Source organism: Momordica charantia (assembly GCF_013281855.1).
Source record: "Momordica charantia cultivar OHB3-1 chromosome 10 unlocalized genomic scaffold, Mcharantia_2.0 BLBB01000010.1, whole genome shotgun sequence".
Taxonomy (NCBI): Eukaryota; Viridiplantae; Streptophyta; class Magnoliopsida; order Cucurbitales; family Cucurbitaceae; genus Momordica; species Momordica charantia.
In genome coordinates, this window is record NW_028275158.1 from 8,624,746 (window position 1) to 8,630,236 (window position 5,491).

The 5,491-nt window shown below is 33.9% G+C and overlaps 1 long non-coding RNA gene across 1 annotated transcript; it reads right to left on the reverse strand.

The window, feature by feature from the left end:
* Positions 1–309: 309 nt before the first annotated feature.
* Positions 310–4,065, reverse strand: LOC148208489 (uncharacterized). Its single transcript, XR_015787585.1, has 3 exons — positions 3,348–4,065; positions 2,270–2,420; positions 310–477 (listed from the first exon to the last, which is right to left on the reverse strand). It is a non-coding gene; the product is annotated as an uncharacterized LOC148208489 (long non-coding RNA).
* Positions 4,066–5,491: the final 1,426 nt, after the last annotated feature.

A 5,491-nucleotide genomic window follows, 5' to 3' on the forward strand; every position in this document is an offset into this window, starting at 1 on the left:
CATGACGTTTTTTAGCGTCACAAAAATCTTTCGTGACGTTTTTATTGCCGTCATGTACACCCATCACAAAAGGTATATGAGACGTTTAAAAAACGTCACAAAAATTATCACACGTGACAGTTAATTACCGTCATGAAAGACATGGACGTCCACGACGTTTATAAAACGTCATGAAAAATGATTTCGTGGCAGTGATACAAGGTTACGTGACATCCTTTCGTGACGTTTTTTGACCGTCAGAAAAGAATATTTTGTGACGGTCAATAATCATCCTAAAAAATATTTTTGTGACGTTTTAAAAACGTTACTAATGATTTCATTTTGTGACGATAAAAAAAGAGTCACAGAAAATATATTTAATTTTGATTGCAGATGTCGCGTAATAGAAATATCCTATCTACATCAATCCTGACAATGAAGCTCATCCATCAATTAGTTGCATTCCTAATTTTTGACGTTTTTGGAATCGTGAAAGACCTAATGAAAAAACAATACCCAAGTTAGATAAATGAATAACGGAAGATAGATAAGATAAGAAAGTCGCTTTCTAAAAAACGTGTCTATCTATTAAAAATTGTAAAGGATCGTGATCTTTGCAAATAACATTCTTAAATAAACACACTGAGAGTCTATCACAAGTATTCTTTGCAAATACTATTTCAACGTCATAGAATTGGTTAAACAAAAACCAACCTACGTACACTTCTTCTACGTCCTTTAGTAATATTGCATAATATTTAAAAATTCGTAAATTAATCTTCTACAATACTACAAATCATCAACATTTATAGTCTTCCTTATCAATTTACTCGATAATCTGATAAAACAACCAACATCACGACCAAACTGAAGAAGCGCGGTTAAAATAAACGACATGTCGGAATAACGAGCAAATAGATTAGAGAAGCATTAAAGAACAGAATACCGGCTAGGCATATAGTCTATCAACTCCTTGAGGTTGTGTCTATTTGGAAGATCTCAGGTCAATCTACTTGATCATTTTTAGAAAGAGAATTGCAAAGAAAAGCCAATTTTGAACTATACAAGGACAACTCTCATGCCAACCCTGGAACCAATTTTGTTAACAGCGAACAAACATAAATATTTTTCCATTATATATACTAAACTTATACAATAATATAAATTATGACGCACTACTATTACATATCAAAGTATAATAACTCAATTTAAATTCACAGATTTACCATTTCTATCCTTTCTACTTTATATTCCATTAACTCTAAAGAATCTTCTTTCAAAAAAAAAAAAAAAAAAAAAACTAAAAAAACTCTAAAGAATCGATCATTATTCCTATAGCTAACTTTTCTCCTTATATTTATGTTTCTTCTCTCCGACACCACCAATCCCCACTTTCCCTATCACTCCCTCTGTACCAGAGTCCAACAATGGAAGAATTAAGTTAACCAATGAAATTTGAAAGAAGCAAAACACAGAGATGAAAGTTGATATTAATTAAACAAATCAAGTAACAGTTATGATATTAATTAAACAAATCAACTCAATTCAATATAAATGAAACCAGAAAACAAAGTAAAGTGATAGTTAAAATTGTTAAACATATATTCGTCCCCTGCTTTGGATATGACAGAATCAGCCCCAAGAAAATCAAGAAAATAATATCTAAACTTAGGGAGCCAACATATATACCAATATATGGAATAGATTCACAAGCTAACCAATTCTCCCTATTGGTAGTAGATTTCTCACTTCACTAAATAACTCGAATTAGTATCTAGAAAATCTAGTTTAATTTAAAATTCAACACACTAGCATGCATCATGAAAGATAAGATTTAGAATCTATAAAATAGTCTCATAACTAAGATAAACTTCCATCAATTATCTCATAGCTTCAGCATCATCTAGTTAATAGTAGTAATTTTTTTCAAATAACTTACTTTGAGATTTGGTAACCTAATTTAGATATAGAAAAATATATATCGTAAAACATTAGTTAGAGAAAAATATACATATTAGGCGGGTTAACATCATACAACAATAGAAATTTAAGTAAGCTATTTTGAGAGACATCCAAAATCTTAAAAACCAACATCAATCGGTCCTAATTATTATAGTAAGTAATCATAAGTATAATATATTCCCTTACTGACTATTGTACCATGTATAAAACTGACCATTGTACTATACATAAAATCATATTCAAAGTTAGTGCAGTCTTTAAGAAATAAGTTCCATTTAGAAGAAACAAGTAAAATCTCAAGAGACAAGAAGTCAGTAGTGTGACATACCTCATGATAATATTTCACTCAAGTAGAAATAGTCTCAAGTCAACTTTGATGCTACTCTAGCAATCTCTCATTTATTTCCATTAAGAAGAATCAGATTCCTAATTACTCAATAATAGTCCATCCAGTCCATCTTTGAATGGTAACTTTACACCTAGCAAAAGATAAACAAGAAAGAATGTCATTGAGACTTGGGAGAATAAAAGTTAATGTCCTAACTTTGTATTCAATATAAAGTTATAACATCAAAATCCTGATCAAAACTCATAGTTGAAATATGATAATTAAACAAAAGAAATATACGAAAACAGATAAGATATTAGAAAAGAAAAAAAAAGACTACCTATTTAAATCCAACTATCATAAAACTTGAGAATCAACCAAATCTAAAACTTCTCAAACTTCTGACAAAGATATACCAGTAAACAAAAGGAATAGATTCCAATTTGGTTGCCAAAAAGGAAATTTATTGTTTTTAGTCTACTTCAAAATAAAAATAACATAACATAAAACTTAACAAAAGTAATAGTTTCTTCTAAGCATAAGGAACTCACGTAATAGAATACGAAACTTTGTGTAAACTAATTTAAAAACCCACATAATAGAGGAGACCACTTCTTTTGCAAAATATAAACAGTATATTGAAAGTATCATGTGCAACAAATGTGTTCTTCCTACACAACTCCTCGAGTGATAATGGAAGCGAAGAAGATCGCAAAGTTAATTGAAGCAATATAAACTTGCTTCACAGGTGAATTTTTTTTCTAAATTAAATTTCAAATGTTACCCTTTTCTACATTTTTATTTTATATACCATTAAATCTTAAGACCTCATCTCTGTAGTTAACTTTTTTTTTTCCGTATATTTATATCCCTTATTCATAAACCACCAAACCCCACTTTTCCTTTCCAACCCCTTCCTCTTAACCCCTCTTTCTACAAGATTCCAACAGTGGCAGAAGAAGTTAAAGGCAATATAAGCACCATAACCCGGAAGTTTCGAAAAGAAAAGCACATAAATCAACATTTGAAACACTAACTCGCAAGTTCTAGGGCAGTAAGTTCTTTGTCTCACAAGTACCATTACAAGGAAGATTCTTACGCCATCTTCACTACTGCGTTGGGAGAAGGGTCCAAACTTATGCATTGGGGGGTGGAGGTCAAGCGTTATTGGCCGTCCAACGAGTCTCCTTGCGGCTAGGTTTAGATGGTGTGGTCTTCAAATGGGTCTCCTTGCGGCTACATCTCAATGGCGTCAGTGGTCTTCGAATGGCTCTCCTTGCAACTAAATCTCGCTGGCGTTGGTGGTATTCAAATGGTTCTCCTTGCTGTTATATCTCGATGGCATTAGTGGTCTTCGAATGGATCTCATTGCTGCTAGATCTGGATGGACTTGTGTTTGCTGCTTAAAGAGGAAGAAGACTCGTTCGAAAAAAACAAAAATCAATGAAAGAAGAAAAAGATGAAGCGGCAGCCTCGGCTCTCATGTACTGAAGCGGCAGATTCAACCCTCACCCGCGTTGGATTCAACCGGCAGCGTTCGATTCCACCACCGAAGGCCGTGGACAGCAGCGCTAGATTCCACCGGAGACGTTTTGTCTGGCGGCGTGGAGGTCGAAATCGTGCAAGGGTGAATTGAAATTACATATATATACTTAGAAGTTTATTTTGGACTCAATGAACTCACAGTATCTAAGTATACTCCTCCTACAAAGAGGAGAAGAGAGAAATTTGAGGGATGATTTTCTATTGCAAAACTGAGAAAGTTACGTCTTTTGATAAAAGGACATAATCTTTACAAAAAACGTACCAGTTCATGAAAAGTTGTGATTATTCAATTTTAACAAAAATAATTTTATTCAAAAAATTCCAACAACGATTTTTATGTTTTCTTAATTTAAATTCCAACAGATTAGCTTAGCTTAAAATGTGTATGTTAATTTCTTTATTTTTTTTTTCCTCCAGTTTTGTAATTTACAAATTTCAACCATGTATTTTATTTTTCTTAAGATTTGTAATATCAAATTGCAATCCATTGTATTGAAAATGTAAGCATTATTTAAATCTTTTTGGATTGATGAAAAAAAGTCCATGGAAAACTTACTTCATCACGAAAAGCAACTTTTAGTGACGTTTTATCATACGTCACTAAATATACTTTTCCAACTTATAGTGACGTATAAACAACATCACGTAAAGTCTTACCTTTTCACGAATAAGGCTGAAATCTTCTTATCGTATCGTGATGATTCTATAATGTCATGAAAACTAATATTACGTGATGTTTTCTACGCGTCCTGAAAGAGTCGCCAATTCGAAGAACTCCGTCTTTTCCCGTCAAAAACGCGCCTCAAGTTTTTTGTAACATTTTTGAGACGTCACGAAAAATAAGTTTTGGTCAACTTATTGTGACGGATAAAATTCGTCACAAAAACACAACAATCCGGAACACTCCGTCATTTCCCGCCAAAAGCGCGCCTCAAGTTTTTCGTGACGGAAAAAAAGCGTCACGAAAGACGAAAAATCCAGAACTCTCCGCTTTTTCCCTCCAAAAATACGTTGTTTACCTTTCGTGACGTATTAAAACAATGTTGAACAGTATTTTATTGTTCACTACCGTCACAAAATCCCAAAATTCTAGTAGTTAGAATTCTAACTTATCTCGACAATCCACATCACCTATTCGTGCATTTCAACTCTCTCGTGACTCTAGCTGGCTTGCCTCTATTCTAGGCCGAGTCCCACGACTCTACCTTGCTCCTACATTAGGCTAAAGTCCTCTAAACTCGATGTCGCAACTCAATTCTGACCATCTTGGTTATTGGCCACTCGGCCGTCCGGCTTCTACACTGAGCAGGCACGTTACTGGGATGAGTTCTAACCTTTGACGGGGTTAGAACTAGCTTAAAACAACTGGGTACTACTGGGAGATTCTTGTCGCTTAACTATGCCAAAACTAGCTTATCGGGACCATCAGATATCTGTAAGACCATTCTTTTCGAGAAACTAGTCAATAATGGGCTAAACGGCCTCACCAGGTACTGTCATGTTGATTCCTACCGAGATTTGGACAAGGAATGACTAAACTTGGCGACCGGGATGAGTCTTGTCGTTTAACAGACCAAGACTAGCTTTTTCTCACTTACCGAGTGTCCGCTGTTAAGCAAGCTCATTAACTAAGTCTTTTTTATTAGTTTTTCTAGTTCTATAAGTTTGGGATTAGTT